The 26320-nt window shown below is 36.7% G+C and overlaps 1 protein-coding gene across 2 annotated transcripts in view; it reads left to right on the top strand.

Annotated features, from left to right (window-relative positions):
- The window catches only part of CCSER1 (coiled-coil serine rich protein 1), a 352242-nt gene that overhangs the window by 259743 nt on the left and 66179 nt on the right, over positions 1-26320 (top strand). The window lies entirely within an intron of this gene.

Below are 26320 nucleotides of genomic sequence, written 5' to 3'. Positions count from 1 at the left end.
GGGGCTCTGTCCCAGAATTTGGTGATCCTGTGTCTCAGTACAGAGATCAGTCCAGCTAACGGGCTGGTGTTCCCCCTCCACACTCATATCCAGGCACGGGTCACAGTCAGCCAGAGTGACTGGGAGAGATCCAACAACAAAACAAAAAAAATACCAGCAAAGGGTTTATAGACTAAGTAAGAAAGGGTTAACTAGGGGAACCTAAATCCCAAAACAGTTGAATTAAAAAACTACAGAACAGAATTTTTCTAAACCTTTACCCTTATTAGTAATAAAAAAAAATTAAATTAAGCTTCAAACAATAGGTGGAAATAAATCCAAACGTTTAGGCAACTCAGATGCTGCCCAACTGCTGCCAAATAAATGCACAAGACACCAAACAATAATCCTTAAACTTAATGTATTGTGATTGATGCATCCTTCCCTCTGTTTAAAAATAAAATCTTGGTAGGTGTATCTGTTCCTCTGCCGTTCAAATGAACACATCATTACTGCAAAATGTTTATAAATTAGCCATCTGTAGGGCCTTGGGAGCATACTACTTATTTATTAAACAAGGCAACCGAGCGACAGTTCAGGCATCATAAATAAATTAGATACCCTCTGGTCCAGTACAAGAAGGATGAGAAGGGGCACATTGTTATCATAGTAAGTTTCAAATCCATCAGGCAGTGTCATATTTTCCATGAGGAAGGTTAGACTCTTAGCTAAAATACAGTGTTTCTGGAGACTCATCCATATTCCCACTATTTTGTCTGTTTTCACGAAACTTCCCATCTCCGCGCTAATTACAAACATTTTTCTTCTCTTTTAAGGTGTTTGTGGAGGCAATTGCCTCTGTGCCATTGGGCACCTGGGTTGCTAGTCTGGCCCTTTATGCATGTAATTGGGGCCCTTGTGAAGCATTATCTCCTGTACCCAATAATCCATACTCTCTAATTACAGGTGCCCACATCAGGACACCTTTGTTGGGAAAGCATGGTTAATAGTGGGTTGGGGATCCATAGAAGTAGAAAAGAGCATGTTAGAGGCAGGACTGTGACAGGGACATAGACTTACCTTATTGCAATGCATTGAAGCAGATTACCATGACATCATATCCTAGCACACAGCTTTAGTGGAACACAAGGTTGCCATGTGGAAGCTACAAAAGCACAGCTGAATAAACTTCACAGCTTGGTGGGATGAATTGCCACCATGTGCAAAAGCCCTTGTAAATCCAAACTATCCTGCTTAAATCAAAATGGTGGGATGGTTTCCCTAAAATGTGTAAATACTGAGGTTCTAGGCCTTAATATTCCCACCAGCTATTTGTTTTGAATTATTTGCTAAAATAACTTATTTTATAAATACCAAATGGTCTACTGAGAAGACCACTTTATAACAAGTTATTATATGTACACTGTTGGCTGGCTTGCAATAAATGTATTATATTATTAATTTATTGTATATGCATGCTTGTGTAAATTCTATTATTAATTTGTTGTTTTAATGGTTAAAATGTAAATGTTATGTTTCAAGAGCTTCCCGTTTGAAAGATGCTCTGTTTGCACCCTTTCTGAAATCAGTCGGTTATATCACATATAGCAATTTAGTTTGACAAGTTTTATTTATTATTTTTCCTTCATTTTCCAAGAAGCATACAGACGCCGTACACTATTAAATTAATAAGAGTACTTTTGTTCTATTTTTGTATACGTTTTAGGAATTCTATTAAGGCGTGTGCCGTCATAAGAAGAATTGATTCCTCACTTTGAAATGAAATAATAAATTTCAGGAAATGAGCATAGTTGGCTATTTCCTAGATTTTATATTGTATTTCTAAATGGAAGCAGTAGGCTATTTTTTACCTACACTAAGTATCATGGAAATAACAAATCTGCCATATGAAACTTAAAGAAATGATTTATTTTAAAGAAGCATGTTTGAATTACTCTTACACAAGTTAGATTTGCAAGCGCCCACAGTTGTATTATTGAAGCTCTTATTTGATGGTTTTGTACTTAGTGGTCTGCTTGTGGAACAAGAGGAACTACCTCTCATATTTCTCAAGAACTTTAGTCTGCTGGTCATAATATCATAATATGTCCTCCTACTGTACTACTCTTGTCTGTTTCTCTGTCTAATGTTTCTTGCTTACGATATTGTGTTAAATGACTATCACTTAAACTAAACAGTATGGGAAATTCACATCTCTATGAAGACTAAACTGGGTTCCTTAAGCATTGTGAACCAGAAATTGGTCTCTGAGCACCAGTCTATCTAAAAAGCATGCAGGGTCTGATATTAGAACTGTACATTTCTTTTCCCATGTTTAACTTTATAATAATGTACTGAACCATTAATATATTGCCAATTAATATTATTATCATTATTATTATTTGTGTTTTTGAATGCTAAATTGCTAGCTCCAGGGGGGATAATGATGGACTCGTACAAAAGTCAAGGTTGTTCGATAAGGATAAATATTGCTGTCATTTTCAAGACAGAACTCTGCCCTTTTGATTGCTTTAGAAAATATGTCATGAAGAATAAATCTAGATTCATGTCAAGATTGCTGGGTATACATTTTAGTTTTATTTTCTTTACTGAATTAGTTTCGTATCCTTGCTCATATAACCGTTGAATAAGCCAAAAACAAAGGATAGCATGTCCTTCACATTAAAGACTGCCACCAATGTCTTCTGTCTTATCCAAGCTACATTGTAGAGTAGATCAGCCAGATTCCACCAACTGCTGTTGACTTATTAATCTAAGTCCACACAGTAAGTTAAAGGCGATACTTTTATATCCATAGAGGTGTCTAAGTCAATTTTCTATTAAGAGATATGTGGTTTTTAATCTTCACGAAACTGCTGTGTTTGGTGAACATTTCACCCCTTGACCTCCAAGGCATCATCTATTTTTCTGGGAAATACATAAGTATATAGGAGAATAGAATGCAATCTTTCTTTACAGCAAATATATTCTTGCAATTATGATGAGTTTATTTTGTTGTGCACAGCTATGTTTTAATTAAAATGCTTTTTACAAAATATAAAAAAACTTCTAGAGTGAGACATTATCTGTTATAAGGTACTTTATAACCATGTCCCTAAAGAGGTGACCATATGTGCAAATAAACATAAATAAAAAAATAAAGTGGGACTATGGGTTTTGGCTCCAGATGAGGGGGACTGCGCTTCCTAATCACAGGGACACTTGGAAGGTGTGACATTCTAAGGGTGCTGTTGAGACTAAGCTCTTGTGGTTCTTCAGCCTATGTGTGCAGGGATGAATGATGTGCTTTTATATGATGTCATAGTCTGCACTCTCATTCATCAGTAATCAGAGACACATAGGAGAGCAGATAGAGTTCTCTGTTGCCTTTTATCTGGTCACTGCAGTGGGATTCCCCCCAATACACATGATCCTTCTCTCTATTCCAAGTGTCCTCCAAGGGCATACTATAGGCAGGAAAAATAAACTGAGACATAGCAATAAAGAACCTTTTTTTATATAACACAGTTTTAGCTGAAATACCTTTAATAATAATGCAAACAGTCCTCCTATTGTCCCATCTATCTATATGCTGTCAGAACACTATATTGTCTTTTGATGAAAGTAAGTGTACTACTAGATCCACAATTATCATTTGTCTGTCTACATGTCATGTCTAGCAGTAAGCACAATTTGCTATTATATATGAACCTCTGAAATCCTATCCATTAAAGATTAGAAGAAGTGTATTGTGTACGCACATACTCTCTTACATACCAATGTGCAAATGACATTTATTCTTGCATTTAGGTGGGATAATAATGATTCCCCTGTGTGTACATGCTTACTGTACATCACATCTGACACACAACTGCTGATGCTCTCGACAGCTTTGTTTTCACACACTAAGATTTGGCCTAAAGATTCCATGATATAAATGCACATCATATAAAATACTAGCACACATTTTAAGCAGTAATTATTTTTTCAAGAGAAAAAGTGAAACGCTGGCACTCCATTAAGATGAAAAAGTCTAAATGTGTATCTAAAATGTCATTATTTCTTTATTAGGGTTCATAGTCTTATATTAAACATGACAAATATCAAAAATATGAAACAAAGAAAAAATAAATATCAAAAACACACCAGCCACTAGAACAGAGAATCTGCTTAACACTTTTCGCACCAAAGGCGCTTTATCAAAATCAGCGTTTTGTCACTTTTTGTCTTGCTTTATAGTTGGAGTGGGTGCTCCACTTGGGCTTGACCATCCGTGAGAGACTCTTTTACCCGCCATTCAATCTACTAATACATGGTCTGAGCTACCCGGTTGACCCTTTCTATGAATTTGCATGGCAAAAAATGTTAAAGGTGACAACTATCATATGCATTAAAGTACGATGGCTGGAGTGTCCCTTTTAGTTGTATGGAGTATATTTTATTTCCTTTTGTTTTTTTTCGACTCTGTGTAGAAAATTGCTAAAGCAAATAATACAGACAATATATAAGCTTTGCTTCTCAATATCTTCTTTTCTTCTGTAAAATAATAAGATTAGTGCTGGCAGTTGAAGAATAGCATTATACTTAGCAGACCTAAATTACAATTATTTATTGCCTTAAGGTACTTTCCCTAATAAAGCACGTTTAAAATTAAGTAACCAGTTACTTAGTAAAATGTAAAATAATAACTGTGATGATATTACGGTTTGTAACAGCTTGTAATGTAAAACGGAGTCTTTCATTGGTAATGGGGTATAATGTAAAGGACAAGCCGGCCTTTGAATTATTGTCTATCTTCGGAACATTCCACAGTGGCTGTTGAAATGTAACCTCGGAGAGCGTTAAAGCTCATTAGGCCATGCTTCACTGAATACGAGAAACACAAATAAAAGTAGGGGACATATCTATTTTATTAATGTCAGAGACAAATGTACTTGGAACTTTCTCCATTATCTTTCATGCTTTAAGCATGCCGATCTCTTAATAAGGAGTCTGTGACATGAGCGCTAGGATGTATTTTAAATCTTTCCCAAGGATAATTGTTTTAGCTTTCCACAGTGTCACCTTGCAGATCTCATATTAAGATTAATTATGCCAAATATCACACACGGGAGGGTGCCTGCTTTTTTTCTAGTTAACAGCCCTGTTTGAGTGGAAAGCAACTATAAGCTGTAAAAATATATATATTTTTTTCATAATCCAAAACAGTTTTCAGATACTCTAATTCTATTAATAGCATTTAGGTTTAAGTATTTACCTAACGATACTGAATTTCACACTTTTGTAACTAAATGTAAAATTGCAGCCATCATTCTTAGTACTGTTGGATGCCTAAACTTCAGCCCAAAACAATAATTTTCTGATCTTGTAAAAATTTGCATCATTAATACCTTTTGCTGAAAACACCTCCCTTTTCCCGCAAAACCGTCTTGGCCTCTTGGAGTACTTCTGCAAAGAGCGGAGCCACGGCGCACACCACAAGAACAGTCCCTCCAATTGGTGAAGAGGGTGTGCGCAGAGGCTCCGCCCGGGAGGCCTAGTTAACAGAGCTGATACTGGTGGCAGCAGAGGAAGACCAAAGAACAAAAGAGGCAAGAGAAGAAGTGTATCTGTGGAAAAGGTGACAGGGACCCACAAATCAGTCAGCGGAGAAGGTAGGGGGACATTTAAAGAGTGTGAGAGAGAGAGAGAGAGTGATTAAGAAGTATAAAGTTGTGATAAGTTAACCAATTCCCTGAAGGACTTTGACAAAATACCCTTGAGGATATGCTTTGATTTACCTAGATGACATTGCAGTAATCGTCCTGATCTTAAAAAGAGTAGCTTCTACAAGTTATTAATACACTTCTCAATCATTTGCAGCTCTGGAATCAATCCGAAAGCCCGTGAAGTTCACTGAAATTGTTCCTCATTTTGAGAGAAACATGTCAAAATGTTACGGAATTTAGGGGAAGAAATAATGCTACGTTATTATGAGGTGTCTGACTTAAAAAGTGCCCTGGTTTAATAAGGAAACATTAGCCGAGTAAACATTATCATTCTAGGAGTCAGCAAATCTTGCCTTTTTTTCCCTATTGATTTTGGCAAAATGTGTTAATCCCTAAATAGAAAAAGGAAGACAAATAGGCAGAAGGGATTGTGTGTGTGATAAAACCACTTCTAAAACTATGCAGCAGAATAACCCCCTATGAATACCCTACTTACACTGAATATCTGTAATCTCCTACGCCCGGTAGACATTTGATGAAGGTTCCTTTATTGAATTATGTTATAAACCAAACTATGCAGACAGTGAGGTCCCTTTTAAGTCATTAAACAAATAGAAATATAATGTAAACTCCACAAAACTAAGGGATGTGCCAGTTGTAAAAAATATTAAAGCTAGTGGCATTTAAACATTAAACTGCAGCCTAAAAAAAGCAAAAAAATTAATAGATTCTATTAGGAAGTTTTAAGATAATGACCCAGTGTTATTTTAAGCATTCCTGAAACATAAGCAACGGACACGTCACCTTAGACAAATTAATATTAAACATTTTTATTTATTTTTGAGTCATATTAACTTATAACCATGGAAACTGGAATTGAGAGATTTTGCTTTCTTCTAGTTGTGTTTTTGATGTCACTCTATGTTTAGACGCATCTTTCTTCCTTTCCCACAGGCGATGCACCCATCCTTCTTTTCTTCTTTTCTTTCAAACAAAGAGGGCAAAATCTTACAGTGACTATTACTTAAGCTAGATGCATACAGATATTCAGTACATAGGAAGCTTGTTTTTAATGATACTAGAACTCTGGGCAAACTTTTATTGTCAAATTGCAAACTTCAGAAAAGTCTATGAGCATACCTGGGAACTTCTGGGCTCCGGCTACCCGGAGCCTTCCCTTGCGGGATGCATCCAGGACTGCCCACTGACGTCAGCCGGCAGTCCCGTGACATTGGTGGGAGGTTCGCCAATTCAAAGAGAAAATGGGCAGGGAGCGGAGCTTCACCTGACAATCTCCAGGCAAACCCGGAGAGTTCCCAGTTATGTCTATGAGATCTGGAACACAGGTATTGCATTTTTTCATCTTGTCTAAATATATTCCAACCATAGCCAAGCAGACTTTTACTTTTTTCTAACCCTAGTTTTATGTTACCCCCATCTCCCAGGGAAATGGATTCAGTTGTATTTATTGGGCTAATTTCCCTCAGTCTTGTCCTACAATTGACTTCTCTCTTTCTAAAACATAGTCAAGTACTTTTGGTAACATTATATGGGCGATATGGCATCATGTTTTATCACTTAGGTAAATAGTAAACACAACACAGTACACAATATAGTAAGATTCAGTAGGGCTACATTCAAGAGTCAACCCTAAGTGTGATCTACATACGACATGGCGGAGTTCCCAGGTACGGCGAACTCCTGTCACCAAACACCATATTGGGCCTGGGCAGGCAGGCACTGGCAGCCCTCGGAGCAGCACTGAATTTCCCGAATATTATATATTGTACTTATTATAATATATAATAATGTCTGGTTTTCTTACCATTATTTATTTATCAATGAAAAATAATAGATGATATGATAGATATATAATTTAAAAAAAATAACTTATACAGAGTAAAAAGGCAGGTTGTGTACAAATCGCTACAACACTCCTGTCCCACACAAAAACAATCATACAAAAGAGAATAGAGGTGGTGTAACCCACCACAGTGAGTGGAGCGAATAAGCAAATAAGGAGATATAGCTTACCCCTTTGGGGTTAAAGATGATCAGAATCCGGCATGTACATAAAAGATAAAAGAAACAAATAGTGCAACCTGTGTGCAAAACAAATTAATGCAATAAAAGTAATGGGCTAGAACACTCACATGAGTGGAGCCAATGTGACTGGCTCCAATCGAAATCGCTATGTGTGATTTGGGATCACACACAATCTGTTGGAGAAAATCTAATCTAATCTAGTCAAGTTCTCCCACACCAAACTCATCCAACCATGTTTTTGTCAACCTTGCCTTGTGCACTGTAATAGAAAAAGGCCTCCCCCAAACTGTTTCCACAAAGTTGGAAGCATAGCATTGTCCAAAATGTCTTTGGTATGCTGAAGGTATCTTGTGGAAAGCCTTCCCAGAAGAGTGGAACCTGTTATAGCTGCAAAGGGGGGAACAACTATATACTAATGTCTATTTTTTATGAATGTGATGTTATAAAAGTCCCTGTTGGTATAATGGTCAGGTGCCCCAATACTTTTGTCCAGATAGTGGTTTACTGATTTAAAATTATGTTTGTTGTTTGAAATCCTTACATATCGATAGACTTCTTGGCAGTATAGGATCTGCCTCATAGACTTGGCAGAAACACTAGACAACTCATTGCCCCATTCTTCCAACAAGTTGTGCTCCAAATTTTAGTTCCACTTGAAATTTATGGGGACTGGTTCATGACAAACTAGGGAGGACTAGAAATACTTGGCAAATTCATGGAGCTGTCATACTTGCTGTACCTACAGGTGTTTTTCAAGCTGCCCATTAGTAGACTACCCTCTTATTTTGTTCTTGTGGATTGATGAGCATGCCTCGTATCCAATGATACTTTAAGATGATGGTGGGACAAATGTGACAGCACTATACAAAACACAGCAAGCAAAATACAGTACACTAATGTCAATACGGACATGTCTAAGAATAATGACAAAGTAAGGAATCAACAAACACTCAGCAAACACTTTTTAAAAGCTATACCCCAATGTGATGCATTAATATAGATGTTTATGTCACAATCTATGGACATATATCGTGCCACTACGTCAAAGAACCTCAGTCTTATTGAAACTTTGCCTAATCCTGACCTGGCTGTATTTTTTATGTCTAGGAATAAGAAATCACACAGGCGCTACCTTACTAGTTGATTACTTACCCAAGGTTTATGGCATTAGTGGAGCATAGGAATAAGGAGTTTACTATTTTTGCAACACAACGCTTAGCTCTTACAGACCTATGAACTGCCTAGTTACTACTTGTACACTTCACCAAGTGGAAAACATTATTGTGAGAATACAGCTGTCAGAATTCTAGATAAATGACATGAATCTTCTTAAGGGTGTATTTAAACTTAAATGTGGTCATGCAAAATTTAGATGATATATTTCAGCAAGTGAAAATGAAAATCAAATCAGGTTCTTTTGCCGCAAGCTTGTCTTACGTTATTTAACTAAAGTATTTTGGGACAAATGTCTGCCTTTTATTTCATGGCTCTAATAAGATTAAAGTGAAATATAATATATAACAGTAATAATAATTTAAGCAAAGGGAAAAGAAAGTATGGCACTAAGGGAACGGAGAGAATATTATAAATGTCCATATATTAACAGAAAACTGTATTGCTGGATCTGGCATGCTTAGGAAAGTCATTGCGTTTCTGAATTTCGAAAATGTCATAGTTCTGTTTAACTCTGTCAGGTAGCACTGCCCAGGGATGCTGTAAAACAATTGGCATGTGACCCTAAAACATCTCTTCTAATTTAGAAATATGTTTGAAACAATAGCAGTCACTGACACTGAGAGTTTGCAGAACAGTCATTCCGCTGAGCTCACTATGATTTTCAGTGGACAACCCAAGTGAGCTTCTCCAAGAAGGGCTGAGTTGTGGGAGATGACATCCAGGAAATCTTCCCACAGTAACTATGCATTATATACATCAGGCTTTTTTAGTTGGAGAAGCTTCCAGTTTAGTGAGCAAATGTCTTGGCAATGTCTATAAATATGGTTACATAATGTCGTCATAAATGTCAGTTCCCTCACCCGATATCTTTTTAGGAATAGGGTTGCTTAAGTGAATAAAGAAACATTGAAATTATGTTACTGAGTATTGAGAAGAACTTAAGTACGCAAGGGTCATCAATGGCTTCACAAATGCAGAAGGCATTACAGAGACACACACAAAACCAGTGACAGCCGTGACTTGAGGTAGCCCAATACATTTTAATTTAGAAAGTCTATATCAAGCGCAGGCAGCAACATTTTTGTGAAGGACATATGGCTAGTAAGCAACCACGAGTTCAACAAATCCTGTCAGACATTGGTGTCCTGATAATGATAACATAACTATATATATATATATAATATAAAATGCTTAAAAAGGTTTTTTTTTACTGTTTAGCAGTAATAAAATATAAAGCCGTTTTTGTTTTTAATGTGGATTTATTCCTTTAAATCGAACTGTATATTTTATTTTAGAAACAATAATTTAGTAAAAAGTACAGTATTTATCTTATCTGTGTTTTCCGTGTGTTCTGCCAAGTGTTTATTTTTGAACACCATTCACCTATTTAATTACCTAATTATCTAATGAAGGCATTGTTAAAATTGTGCTGTAAATCATTTTTTGATAAAGTATGCGAGGAGAACTCTCTGAAATAGAGAAACAAGGGAGCTAAATTTTAAAATGACATTGTAAACAGAAAAGTCATCCTCTTGGTTTATTGATATACAGTTGTCTTTCATCCTTAAAGTGCATATTTCTGGCTTTATGCTCATCCCATTTCCATTTTATTTCTTTTATTATTTTTCAACACTGCTGACTTTCATCTGTTTCCCAGACTGTTTAGTTCAGCCTTGTCTGTATGCATAAAGTATATATTTTTATGAAATCGTCAAGGCTGTGGAACCTGTTTTTGTTATCCAAAACAATTATCTTCTAAATATAGCCTTTTTAGCCTTAATGTAAAATTCCATATTTTGATCATATAATTGATATTACCCTTTTAAGTCACATCTACCAAGTGGAGGTGAGCTAAATTTCCCAATTATATGTATCAATTGAATTTTAAAGGCAAATATGTCTATCTAGCTGGCTCAAACATTCAAATGATTCTGTTTTGTAGAGACAAAAATTAATATGAGTATTAGTGAAAGAAAACAATAATCAAGAGAAAGGAATATGACACTCTGGTGGTCCCTATAATGGTCAGGAGGCTGACATATTGAAAAGACTGGATATATGCCAGATCCTCTATGATGGAGAGATAGAAAAGGCTGGGGGGATTAAGTCGGTGGGAGTTTTAAAAAAATATTTTTAAAAGGGAAAAAGTTGGATGCATGTTGGTGTCATGTAAGGCCAGAGCATAAATAGGCTGAGGCAATTAAAGCACACCAACCTAGTGACTAGGTGACTATATTTTTCCCAACTGTGATGTAAGGGAGACTTAGAAAAACACCAGCGAGGAGCAGCCCATTATATTGCCCAGTATTTTGTTTATTATGAATTATTAAATCTCCATCTGATGGCTGTCAGCAGTGATTTATATGTAAAAGATGCAAAGATATAAGGAACATGCATACTGGAACCTAGCCATACATATTTACTACGCAAACATCATTGCATCCAAATAGCCATGTTTCAGTGTCTTATATACCCAGCAATGCATTTTTATTGAATATTTTTGATTGTAATTACTCCCATTGAGCATTCAAAAATGCCAAATGTATCAATTTTAAGGATTTTTTTTTTTTGAAGCTATAAAACTATTCCGCGGTACAGAAAAGAGCATGACAATCAAGTGTGCATTTCCAAAATGCATATAGCGCGCTCTGTCAATGCCCCTCTAAATGTCAATCATTCATTTTTTCTTAAATCTGAGAGTAAAAAAATACTGAATGTCTAATCTTGTTAAAAAAAAAAAAAAGGAAATTATGCCAGTATCATATTCGGTACATTTGCAATTACTCAGTGCACAAGCTGATGATATCAGGTTTTATACATTGCATTACACTGTATTTCATATTACTCTGGTTTATTGTTAAAGAGAGCTTGCAGTGTAAATAATTTCAAAACTGAGTTGTATTGAGTGACCGCTGCCAACATGGTTTACTTAATATAAAGACAATAATAAAGGATTGCTTTTAATGCAATGACTTATACTACATATAAGTTTATATCTTTCTGCAGTGACTTAAAGACTATGCATATAAAGTGCAAATAATCTCACTAATTAGGTGTATTTACAGGAGGAATGCACAAGTAGTTCCCACAAAAATCATGATTGCTGACGAAAAGATGTCAACGCTAGTCTGAATTTCAAAATTATCATAACGAAATGGAAATAGCTTGTGGCATATAATTACACTTTAATGGGAGAATTTTATTGTACCCCTCTGAACACTTTTTAGTGCTTTCAATATTGAATTTGTGATACCGTGTAATTATTTGTTAAATTGCAGTGCTCAATAACTACAGTTTCTATCATTTAAAACTTAAATAGCAAATTAGGTGGTTTGCAAAAGTTGTAGTAGAGGGTTTTGGTTTTGGCAGGGAGGCAGCCGAGGAGTGGGGTGGACGCTGGACCGGACCTAAGAGAGCAGGGAATCTTTGTTCAAGTACTTAGAGTTGAGAGGGAGGTCCACAGTGGAGGTCAAGAGCTTGAGCTGTGTCAGGCTCACAAAAGCAGTCATAAGAGATGCCAGGTGGACTTGGGGAGAGGGACTACACACAGCAAGTGGAGCAGACAGAACCCTAAGTCCAAATGCAGCCTGCAGTGTCAGCCTATGTCACCGCAGCATGTCATGGAGAAAGAGTGATCAGGATGGTCATCGCATACATAGGAGGACATCCTGTGTTATAAGCAAGTGCTTTTCTGGAGAAAGAGAGGCAAGAGTGCAGCTGCACAGAAAGGATGGATATGGCAAAAGGCAGAAGATGTCCTGAAAGGATGGAATAAGGCCAATAACACAGTAAATGCAGTTGCTAGCAGACTTGTCTGCAAACCTTAATGTATTAATGTTATGAACCAAAAGGTGCCCTGTCCGTTCCATTGGCATGGAAGTCTGCAAAACAGCCTTTGGTATCAGTGTGCACAGGAAGAGTTAAAACACAAAGCAAAAATATATCTCTTAAAATCACTAGGTTTTGGTCTAGGTGAGAGTAGGAGGCACAATATTTTAGTAAATTAAAAAAACAGCACAGTGCCATTCTAAATGTAGGAACATCACTGACATGGAATTAACTGCTAGCACCATTATGGTTTCATGTTTCTTTTTTCTCTTTCTTTGGCGTACATTGTATTATTTCCCACCAAGTAATAACTTCTTGCTTGCAGGCAAGAAAAGCAGTTTTTTTTTGTTTATCATCTAGCAAAATGACCGTAATGAGTGTTCTGTTCAGCTGCTTAGATGCATTATGTCTGCAACCTGCTATGGCATTTTGTGCCAAAGCTAAAACAGGTGTTACATTATGTATTTCTTTAATTATTTTCCTGTAATTTTCATCATTACTTGTATATTTACAGGTATTAAAGATCAGAAGTAAATTGTATCTGGAATCAGAATAACTAAAGAACGACTGTCATAAAAACATACTTTGGCTTACCTGATAGAGGTGATGTTTTTAAAGCCATAGCTTTTTTATTACTTAATGTATAATTTACAATTTGCACAATGAAACATAACACACACACACATATATATATATATATATATATATATATATATATACGGTATCTCAAAAAAGTGAGTACATCCCTCACATTTTTGTAAATATTTTATTCTATCTTTTCATGTGACAACACTGAAGAAATGACACTCTGCTACAATGTAAAGTAGTGAGTGTATAGCCTGTATAACAGTGTAAATATTATGTTCCCTTAAAAATAACTCAACACACAGCCATTAATGTCTAAACCTTGGCAACAAAAGTGAGTACACCCCTAAGTGGAAATGTCCAAATTGGGCTCAAAGTGTCAATATTTTGTGTGGCCACCATTATTTTCCAGCACTGCCTTAACCCTCTTGGGCGTGGAGTTCAACAGAGCTTCACAGGTTGCCACTTGAGTCCTCTTCCACTCCTTTGTGACGATATCACGGAGCTGGTGGATGTAAGAGACCTTGTGCTCCCCCTCCTTCTGTTTGATGCCCCACAGATGCTTAATAGGGTTTAGGTCTGGAGACATGCTTGGCCAGTTCATCACATTCACCCTCAGCTTCTTTAGGAAGGCAGTGGTCATCTTGGAGGTGTGTTTGGGGTCGTTATCATGTTGGAATATTGCCATGCGGCCCAGTCTCCGAATGGAGGGGATCATGCTCTGCTTCAGTATATCACAGTTCATGTTGGCATTCATGGTTCCCTCAATGAACTGTAGCTCCCCATTGCACTCATGTCGGCCCGGACCATGACACTACTACCACCACGCTTGACTGTAGTCCTTACCTGTTTGCTGCCATACACGCTTGAGGCCATCTGAACCAAATGAGTTTATCTTGGTCTCATCGAACCACAGGACATGGTTCCAATAATCCATGTCCTTAGTCTGCTTCAGCAAACTGTTTGCGGGCTTTGTTGTGCATCATCTTTAGAAGAGACTTACTTCTGGGACGACAGCAATGCAGACCAATTTGATGCAGTGTGCGGCATAAGGTCAGTGCACTGACCGGCTGACCCCCCCACCCCTTCAACCTCTGCAGCAATGCTGGCAGCACCTCTGGATATGATGCTGAGCACATAAACTCAACTTCTTTGGTTGACGTTGGCGAGGCCTGTTCTGAGTGGAACCTGTCCTGTGAAACCGCTATATGGTCTTGCCCACCGTGCTGCAGCTCAGTTTCAGGGTCTTGGCAATCTTCTTATAGCCTAGGCCATCTTTATGTAGAGCAACAATTCTTTTTTTTCAGATCCTCAGAGAGTTATTTGCCATGAGGTGCCATGTTGAACTTCCAGTGACCAGTATGAGAGAGTGTGAGAGCGATAACACCAAATTTAACACACCTGCTCACCATTCACACCTAAGACCTTGTAACACTAACGAGTCACATGACCCCAGGGAGGGGAAATGGCTAATTGGGCCCAATTTAGACATTTTTACTTAGGGGTGTACTCACTTATGTTGCCAAGGTTTAGACATTAATGGCTATGTGTTGAGTTATTTTTTAGGGGACAGCAAATTTATACAGGCTGTACACTCACTACTTTACATTGTAGCAGAGTGTCATTTCTTCGGTGTTGTCACATGAAAAGATATAATAAAATATTTACAAAAACGTGAGGGGTGTACTTACTTTTGTGAGATACTGTATATATATATATATATATATATATATCTTGATAAAGGTCCAATATCTGCACCGAATAGACGTTGATGTTGTTCTTTCAAACTGAATAATTTATCTGATTTTCTACAACTACAAGCCCTGCTGTGAGTGCGTGCTTATTATGGATTAATATATATATATGTAACATTTAGATTTTAGCTTGTGTACACAGAACTGCGGGAGAGTTATTTTGATGTTTATTGGGGAAAAAAAAATTATTGACTCGTGAGTTGTTTGCAAGTTGCAAATATTAGTTTAACACTAACCTCACATTCACAGGAGGCAGCCAGGTGGTTTGCAAATCTAAAGGACCCCTATTAAGTGAATAGCCTTTCCTCTCTCTCTACATGTAAGCGTTGGGTGTGGGGTAAGGTTCGTATAAGCAGTTATTATTACCCTTTTAGTGCCTATCCAGAAATGGCTGAGGAAAAAGAGGCAATCCTCTCAAAAAAGTCTAATTTTTTTTTTTATTTGTTCCCTTCAATACATCCTCCAAACACGTGGGGCCACCGGCACATGGGAGTGTATATACTGTACATGTTCCCACCCAACCATAACTATATCCCAATCTGCTGCCATCAGGAGCTATCACCTATAAGACGAAAATCCTTCAAATAGGCCTAACTAAATGATACTAGCTAGCTGAACACAAGTGGGTTATATCATAATAGTGCGACAAATCTGAATTGTTCAGAGTTCAGCATGCTGATTTCTGCACCTGTAACTGTGGTGCAACTAATTTATTAAGAAATGTTATACAATTTTAACTCAAACCCTAATAGGTACATTTTAATCTGTCAGTTATAGCATCACAGAAAGTATAGCTTTTTTCCCTCCTAAAAAGTTACCACTTGTAACTATATAGGTAAGCAGCTAGAATTGACTGACTGTGTGGCACTGTTGGCCAGTGGCGCATTTGCCCATTTTGTTAGATGGCCATTCAGAACTTTTTCCATTGAATACAGAGGAATACATTCTAGGGTTGGGTTTGTCCACTTTAAAAATAAAAGCAGCCCAGATAAAGATGATCTCATGGAGTAACTAGAAAAAAAAACCTACTTCACTTATTACAGGCTGAGTATGCCTTATGCGAAAATCCCTTATCCAAAATATTTTTCAGTTTTAGGGCGTTCATGACTGGGGGGGGTCTGACAGCTACTGTAGTCGGTAGATTCTTTTCCTGCCTCCTTTTTTGTTTCTCCCTGCTGACCTGTTCGTTGTTCATGCTTCTCCCAGAGTGTTGGAGGTCCGTTGTTCATGCTTCCCCAGTTTACTTTTCCAGACTGGAAGTGCTCTAGGGAAGCCTAAACAACACACAGGAAGTGCTCTGGGTCTGCGAGGAGAAGCATGAACAATGGAGAGGACACAAGTGAGAAGACAGATCCTTTATCGGAAATAAATGTAAATGTAAAAAAAATGAAATATTCCTGGTCCCAAACATTTGGGAGAAGGGATACTCAACCTGTACTCAAATTTGGTTGGCTCTGCTAGTGACATTTTGAAGAGTGTACATTTTGTGACCACGATCAGTGGTTTAGTTGGTACACTAAATGCAACTGTCATGCCTCTTCCTGATTGGTTGCTCATTTAATAGCGTTTTAAATTATTGTTACTGGTGCAGGAGACATGGGGAGTTTCAAATGAGTGCTCAGAGTGTCTTAAGAAAATTGTTTCACAACAGTTGCTCTGATTTATTCTGTATAGACAGAAAGTTTATGGTCTATTGATTAATGTCAAAATTATTTTTGGTGACAGTCACTAAAAATCATTATAAAGCTTTAGTTGTGTAGGTTCTGGTCTATTGTCATTAACAGGTCACAGTGAAGTATATTTGAAGGCCTGGCTATTTCTTCTATCCACAAAGTGAATGGTATGTTTTATGCTGTGTCAGCTCTTTCCTCAGAGTAATCTCTATAACAATCATTCCACTTCTTCTTAATTAGTTAAGATGACATTTTTTATCTGATGCTTTGTCATGTTCATTTTCACAATATCCTTCTGTTCATAATAGGTGCCTTTAGCCATACTTTCTAATGAAAGCTTCCTCATCATGTCTTATTACCACTGTAATGTTTTCTAAGCCAAGCCTTGTGATGAGCTTGGTTTATGAAACAATTTTCTACAGTAATAAAACTAATTAAACCAGGCATCCATTCTCTCACTAGTCTTTAATGAATTATAATGTGGTCATTAATCTAGTCACTTTCTCAAAGAGACTCTACTGGCTGGATGTCTACTAAGACTTAGGATGTCTGTTTTGACTCTTGGCCTTTAGAGACGATTAAGAAAAACAATAGCCATTAGTTTCATTCGGGTCAATATTTGTGGTATACCAATAAGTACCCAACTATATTTTAGGTATATTAAGCGTCTCTCCTGAGAAGAGACAAGTTGGCCCTTCAAGTGCATTTATCTATGTATAGTTACTTTTCTTTAGTTTTGCAGACTATAGTCTTTTGTGTTACATCCAAAATATTTTTAGCCACTCCCTACCATGATATTTATTGTTCTGTAAAAATAAAAGTTGTGCTCACAGATAACTTACTGGAACTGGGCTAGAGGATCAAAACATTAAATTTTGCAAGAAATTAACTCAATCTCTGGTCACATTTTAATCTATACCATTAATAATTATACTCCTGGGAATTAATAAACCCAGGCAAGAAGGCAATGATGCATAAAATGTGGTGTTTATTCTAACACTTATGTTTTCTTTTTCTATGTCAGTCTTATAATTAAGGAAGTCCAGACAAGTGGGGTTGGGGAATAACTCCCACTTGGTTAGTTGGTTAAATACCACCTGAGTGTGTTTCACTGAATACATTAATTTATTTTGTTTCTTTCATATAATGATCTGGGTCCAGAGAAACTTGGTCAGAGCCAGGAGTGCAGAATTAAGGGTATCTCTCCAGGGGCAGCTCATTGGATCTCTCCGGCGGCAAATGCAATGTTAACATATGTCTACTGAGAAAGCTAGTGCCGGATTGGCATATGTCTCCAAAGAAGGACCTAATTTATGAAAATAAAATCTTGGAAGGCGTGTTGCTATTTCTGTAACTGAAAATGACAAATTATTTAATTATTATTACCGTATTATTATCATTTTTAGTTACACAGTACATTAAATTCAGCACTACAAGTGATTATGCGATTTGAAATGCACTAACCAATAATAATTCTGAAATGAATATCTTTCTCAAAGTACTGGATACTAGCAAGTCAATGTCAAAATTACAGTCAGGTGCCAATTAATATGGGTGCACTCAGTGTGATCTGCCAGTGGCATAACAAGACCCACAAAGCAGATTCCACAAATAGTGCCCCCATGCAGAGCCCTGCTTAACCCATCTCTGCTCCAGACCAATATGAACAATGATTAATCACTTCCCTACCACCGATTCACTGACACACCTGCAGCGCAGAATAGCATTAATATCCAGCATAGTGAGCTCATCATTATATGTCACAGAATGATCATTATCAATTTCCAGATACATCTGTAACACTATACACTGCAGAATGTATTACTGGGATGTTCATACAGATCACTAAGATAAGGATCATTTCATCTCGCATTGTAAATGCGTGCTTGTATGCACTATATATTTTTTCCCGCTGTAAAAACCTCTAACCTTAATTCATCCTTTGTCTTGTCTTATGTTCAAGATAGTTGTATGCCTTTCCTATGCCGCTTCCTCTTTCTTCAAAACTCTAGCCTTTCTGTTAAAAGGCTATTCCTCTGTGTGTGTGGTACTTTACCCCACCCCAGACACAAAAGAAACAGAGCTTTTTTCAATATAGTTGCCATCTTATCAAGAATTAGCCAAGGCCAGATCTTCTTGTTGACAAATACAGCACTTTCACTCAATTTTAATTTTTACAACATAATTTGTAGTAACTTTGTCAGTGTGACACATATGGTTGGAGAAACAGAATGAGTATGCCATTCCTTCATGACCAGATAGCCTTAAAGCACATTGAAAGTTCTTCTTGACTGGGTGTTGAGTGTGTACATGACTTGATAGGACCCCCTAGCTGATGGCAAAACAGACCTTGTTTTGGTAACACACATTCTCCTTTATGCTAATTAATTCAGATATACACTATATGGACAAAAGTATTGGGACACCCTCCTTATTATAGAATTTGGGTGTTTCAGCCACACCCATTGCTAGCAGATGTATACAATCAAGCACATAGGCCTCCATCTCCATAGACAAATATTGGCAGTAGAGCGGGATGTACTGAAGAGCTCTTTAAACATGGCAGTGTCATAGGATGCCTTTGCCACAAGTCAGTTGGTGAAACTACTGCCTTGTTAGATCTGCCCGGTCTACTGTAAGTGCTATTATTGTGAAGTTGAAATGTCTAATAGTAGTAAGAGCTCAGCCACAAAAGTGGTAGACCATGCACACTCACAGAGCAGGGCTGCAGAGTGCTCAATAGAGTAGAGAGTAAAAATGATCTGCCTCTGGAAGCAACATCATCACTATGTGTCAGGAGCTTCATGAAATGGGTTTCCATGGATGAGCAGCTGCACACAAGTCGAAGGTCACTATGCGCAATACCAAGCGTCAACTGAAGTGGTGAAAAGCACATTGTCACAGGACTCTGTGGCAGTGGTAATTTGTTCTCTGGAGTGATTAATCACCAACTGAAAGTCTAATTGATGAATCTGTGTTTGGCTGACACCAGGAGAACATTCCAATGGAATGCATAGTTCCCACTGAAAACTTTGGTGCAGGAAGTATAATGGTCTGGGACTGTTTTTAGGGTTTGGGCTAGGCCCCTTAGTTTCAGTAAACTGTAATGTTAATGCAACATACAAATACATGTTACACAATTGTATGCTTCTAACTTTGTCGGAACAGTTTGGGGAAGGACCTTTTCTGTTCCAGCATGACCATGCCCCTTACTACAAAGCAAGGTCCATAAAGACATGATTGAATGAGTTTGGTGTGGAAGAACTTGACTGGCCTCTACCCCATCGAGCACGTTTGAGATGAACTGGAACTGAGATTGCAAGCCAGGCCTTCTCATTCATCATCAGTGCCTGACCTCACAAATGCTGTAGTGGATGAATGGGCAACAATTCCAACAGAAACACTCCAAAATCTTGTGGAAATCCTTCCCATTAGAGTGGAATCTGTTATAGCTGTAAAAGGGGTGTGATGTAATAAAAGCCCCTGTTGGTGTAATGATCAGGTGTCCCAATACTTTTGTCCATAGAGTGAGTATGTTTGTGTGTGTTAGGGCCCTTTGTGACGAGGTTTTGTGATGTATAGTAACCATGAATTTTTATCATAACCACCAAGGATTGAACTCTGAGGTTCTTTGATATGACTGAAAATGAATTACAGTTTATTCATAGACGGGAATGTGTTCTGTTTCTGGATCACTTCTTCTTAGCGTTTCTAAAGATCTTTTATGAGTATTCTATAAAGATTTTCATACTACCAATAAAAGAATCAGGTTGACATTCTGAACTAAGAGTGTTTATAGATTTTTTTGTTCTTTTCTTTTTATATAATTATTTTGAATGTTAATAGTCAATAGTGAAAAAGGTGTAATGGAAACCAGAAACAGTAATATAGCCAAATAAATGAAATAGTCTATAAATGCATTTATTAGTATTAGCTTAATTATAGTCTTATACTGCATAAAAGTATATGTTCTTATTAGCTTAACCATGTGTGATCGCTTAAGTCTATATGGATTTTTGGATTATAATGTTGTAGGTATAACATCATAGCCAAAAGAAAATATTGTATAGAACTATATTAATATTAGTATAATTACATGCAAATTTTGTATTGAAAGCATACAATTATATTATCTGATTGTTTGTATGGTCTTTAGGCAAAACCTTTTTAATAATGTTCTGAGTTTTACAGAAATGCTGGATTTTTTAAGCTGCTGTTCCACCTACTTTTCTGAATGTATAACTATTTTTTTTTACTGAATTGTAGAAACAACAAAGTGCTGATGTACCAAACCTTTCCACAAAAGAATTCTTATGTTGTGTTAACGTTATCTTCATTCAAAAGAATGCTTATAATGTAATGTGACACAAAAGCAGCCTCTGGTAGCAGGGCCAGACAGGGAATGAAAAGCAGCCCTGGAAATATTTGGACACCATATATGTTTTATCTCGTGGTTGAGCTCTTACTGTGACCCCGCTGGTTTCCTGCTACCCCTAGGCGGTAAAAAAGAGGTTGCTTGCGCAGCTCGCGAGTGCCACAGCACCAGTTGTGACCACAAAAAGCAAGATATCAGTGCACACCCATCAAATACTATTTAAAAGCATCTATCTAAGGCATAAATATTGGAGATTCTGTCACACTATATGGCCATATGTTGCTTAACCCGCCACTACGTTAAAGTTTCCCAAATTCCACGAGTCCCATCTTTTTTGACATGGCTTTATTGCTTACCAAGGAGCTGAATCAGTGGGATTCCCCATCAATACCCACCATCTAAAGCTTTTCACATGTTCCTACATGTGGCTAACCCTACACCTTTACAAAGCTTCTCCCCCACAAGAGGAACATCTCCAGATAGCCTTCACTGAGACGGTTCCAGGTGCGCATATTGGTGCACTGCATATAATGACAAAATCTGGCATTGCACAATATATCGATAAAGAAAAAAGCAAGTAAATATCTGCTTCCGATGTCACTTTGCAAATGAAAGTAGAGATTATTAGGATTTTTCTAAGATGATTTTTGTAGTGTTTGTGTACTTATTATGCAAATGACTTTGCCATTCTCATGCTGCTTCCCATCACAGCTGCAGGTAGGGAATCCAAGTAGAATGTAATAGAATCTGTTAGTTTCATGTTTGTCTTTCACAGCTCAGTGATAGTTTAAATAGAGGAATGGAGAACGCCTTGGTGTTTCTGCCCCCAAAATATGTTTTACTTCACCATCACTACTATACAGAAAGTAAGGCCAGACCACCTGCCAGAAGGCTTCTGGATACGTATGCATGCAAACATGACCCCTGTCTGATTCCCTAGTGTTCAAGTGAAACTGATCTTGGTAATGCAGATGGTTATCTGAGAAAATCATGTTGTGGTTTTAATGTTTGTTTTTTTAGTTTTTAGTAGATTGGAGGACTAGGATTTACCTTTATACCGGATCCTATAATTTTAGCTTACTTTACATAATAATAATAACAATAATAATAATAATTATAATTATATAATTAATTATATTAAATGTTTCCACTAATTGTTAGTTGATGAGCGCAACTTTTGTTCTGCAATTTTTTTCCTGTTCCAAAGGTATGTGTACACTAAATGCTTGTGCAAGTGTAAACCTGAACCTCTCTCATCGCTAATAAAACTCACCCCCAGAGTCACTTTGTCGCCTCCTTCACTGTGCTACAACTATCTTGTCCTTCCCCATATAATTCAGGTATAGATAAAATAACACATGGTTATAGATTTTTTTGTTCTTTTCTTTTTATATAATTATTTTGAATGTTAATAGTCAATAGTGAAAAAGGTGTAATGGAAACCAGAAACAGTAATATAGCCAAATAAATGAAATAGTCTATAAATGCATTTATTAGTATTAGCTTAATTATAGTCTTATACTGCATAAAAGTATATGTTCTTATTAGCTTAACCATGTGTGAGCGCTTAAGTCTATATGGATTTTTGGATTATAATGTTGTAGGTATAACATCATAGCCAAAAGAAAATATTGTATAGAACTATATTAATATTAGTATAATTACATGCAAATTTTGTATTGAAAGCATACAATTATATTATTTGATTGTTTGTATGGTCTTTAGGCAAATCCTTTGCAGATGGTTAGCTGAGAAAATCATGTGATCTAATGTTGTGGTTTTAATGTTTGTTTTTTTAGTTTTTAGTAGATTGGAGGACTAGGATTTACCTTTATACCGGATCCTATAATTTTAGCTTACTTTACATAATAATAATAACAATAATAATAATAATTATAATTATATAATTCATTATATTAAATGTTTCCACTAATTGTTAGTTGATGAGTGCAACTTTTGTTCTGCAATTTTTTTCCTGTTCCAAAGGTATGTGTACACTAAATGCTTGTGCAAGTGTAAACCTGAACCTCTCTCATCGCTAATAAAACTCACCCCCAGAGTCACTTTGTCGCCTCCTTCACTGTGCTACAACTATCTTGTCCTTCCCCATATAATTCAGGTATAGATAAAATAACACATGGAACCACAACATTGCAGGTATAGATCAACTAAATAAGATATGCAAACCCTGTATTTGCAGGTATAGAGTAAACAAGTAACACATGGAAACATAGTTTTGCATATATATATATATATATATATAGAGAGAGAGAGAGAGAGAGAGAGAGAGAGAGAGAGAGAGAGAGAGAGAGAGAGAGCAACTGAATAACACACATACGCAGCCTTGAAAAATCACATGCAAGCTCAGCATTGAAAATATAGATTGCATAAATAAAGCATGGAAACCCTAAACTGCAGGCATAAATCACAAACCAAAGGGCAAGCAGTGTACTCCTCTCAGAGTCTGAAGTCTCTTCTCAGGGCTCCTCTGAGTCTGGGTGCACCCTTTATTTATTATATACCCTTTAGACCCAAAAAGAGTAACAGTAATGGATAGACTGTCAAAATACACAAGAATACTGTACCCTTACAATTTCTTGCCCATAAGCAAACATGCCTGCCCATACATGCACACATGCACATTGATGCTTGCCTTTACATATAAACACCCTGACTTACAGTTGCTCTTCCATCCACACACTTGCTAGCCCTTGGACATATTTGTACTAGCATATAAACACATTCTGTGTCCCCCTATCTCATTATCGCTCCTCTTTCTCATTACCTCTGCCCCTTCTGTCAATTTTCCCCATATTGTTACCCCCTTTTATTTCTCCCATTTCTGATTATCGCTTCCATTTCTTTTTTTCTTATCTATACCATTTCTCTATTTCTCTCCTCCACTTTATCCCACCCTTTACTTGTCTCTCCCCTTTCTCTTTCTCTCCCCTTCTTTTTATTTTTCCCTTATATCTCCCCCTTTACCTTTTTTATTTCTCTTTGTTCCCTTTAACTCTTCATCCCTTCTGTTTATCTCTTCTCCTCTTTCCCTATACCTTATTGCTTATCTCACTTATTTTTATCTCTCTCCAATTCCTACCCCTCTGCTTTCTCTTTATCACATCCCTGGAATTTCTCCATATCTCCTTATATTTCACTTTATTTCTCTTCCTATTTTACTTTATCTCTCTCAGTTCTCTTTATCTTTCCCTTTTCTCCCTACCTCTCCATTTTCTCTTTTATCTCTCCCCTTCACTTCCATCCTCCACTTTCTCATTATCTCTCCAGTTTCTCCTCCATTTTTCATTACTTCTCCCATAGCTCTTCTTTCCCATTACCTCTCATTATGTCACTCCTTTCTATTGATCTCATATTTTTCTTTTTATCTCTCCTTTTCTCAATCTCTCCTGCTTTGTATATTTGTCTTTTCTTTTGCTTTATCTCTCCTCCTTTTTCCCTGTCTCTCCTTTTTCTCTGTCTCTTCTCCTTTCAGTCTGCTCCTCCAGCAATAGGCAATCCAGTCGAGCACAGAAGAGGTGCCAGCCCTGTGTGCATACATTTTGTATGTGCGTGTGTTTTTTGATACCTATGTGTGCACATGTGAACAGCTTAAAAGGAATATGGTCAGAAACTAGTTAAATTATCATCTTACATGCCATAATGTGTGCTGAAATTGGTAGGTTTTTTAATCACTCTCTTTAATACTGCACAAATGGGTGCACAAACACAAATCAGCATTTTTTGAACTCAGGACTTTATCTTTTTTTAATACGGTGTTTATTGATCTCATACAATCTAAAACGAGCCTGTACACATCTGAATAATGATTACCCAAGTGAAACACATGAATGGGTTTTTATTATTGTATTAGTCTTAAACTGGTCAAAGACAGATGGTTTTAAGGTGCTGTTCCACTTAATCTCTTGAATATAACACTTTTATAACTAAATGTAGCATTAGAAACATTAATTATTGTTTTATTTTGCTGGGCAGAATTCATTCCCATGTAATGAAAAAACAGGCACTGATAAAAATTGATGTAGAAATGGAAAAAGCTTCTTATATATTTCTGTGTTGTTTATTGTGATAAGACATTAAAGGAAGTAATAGCATGACAAGGTTTATTGGCTAACAGCCTAGAAAGTACTGTACATATTGATCTTAATAGGGAGGTTTTTGTGGCGGGCTCAAACATCTGTTGCCACTAAATACTTCCCACCTGGTCTTTAGATTAAAATCTATGTTGACAACTATTTTTCTGTCTATTTCATACTTATATATTTTATAACTTTATAATTTTTTTTAAAATACATAACTTAACTGATCTGGAGTGGTTTTCTCAAAAAGGTACTAGGTTATCTTAAAATAGGCTGTAGCCCCCTCAGGTCCATCCGATGTTGTCTCCCATCCTTTTCTCCTGAAAAGGAACCATGTGATCAGCCTGATATGGTGCCCCGGCAACTGGCTGCAAGACACATCTACAGTCAGATTTAAACCATTTTTAAAAATATATTATATATTATATTGTATTTTTATTGCAGGTTCCTTGACCATTTCCTTTTTTGTTTCTTCCGGACCTTTTACCTCCTAGAAACAGCTCAGAAAGTACTTTATATTTTTTGTGGACAAAATCTTAATTTAATGTCTGTTACTTTAAGATAATCCTTTTTACATGTTATTTTTCTCTTTTGTTAATGGAATCCATTAGAAGTAAACATATTTTATTCATGTCAATGTAGTGCGGTCAAGTACAACATGAAATAACATTACTTTTATATACATGAAATAACATTACTTTTATTTAAAATATATAAAGCATTTTCTTTTCCTTGTTTTGTGACTAACAATTTATGCCTTGAACCTTTCGCTCCTTGAGAAATTTCAAGAGTATATATACTCTAGGACACGTATCAACACGTGAAACCCTGGAATTGTACTTTTAATGTATAATAATAGTAATTAAACATATAATAATATATAATACCGGTAATAGTAATAAAAACATCAAAAGGAATTGGCATACGCTGTTCTGCTAGTTTTTCCACACATTTATACTTCGGGGCATATGAGAAAACCCTTATTTACAGCTAATGGTCATCTTCACTTGTGTGCAGAATCCACAAGCTGGTCCTGTGTATACCCAGCACTGCTTGTCGCTTGGTACAGCTGGTTTGTCCTCTTTTACAGGTGCCAGTT

Source organism: Spea bombifrons, chromosome 1, assembly GCF_027358695.1.
Source record: "Spea bombifrons isolate aSpeBom1 chromosome 1, aSpeBom1.2.pri, whole genome shotgun sequence".
NCBI classification, from domain to species: domain Eukaryota; kingdom Metazoa; phylum Chordata; class Amphibia; order Anura; family Pelobatidae; genus Spea; species Spea bombifrons.
This window is presented reverse-complemented; position numbering and strand designations above follow the sequence as displayed.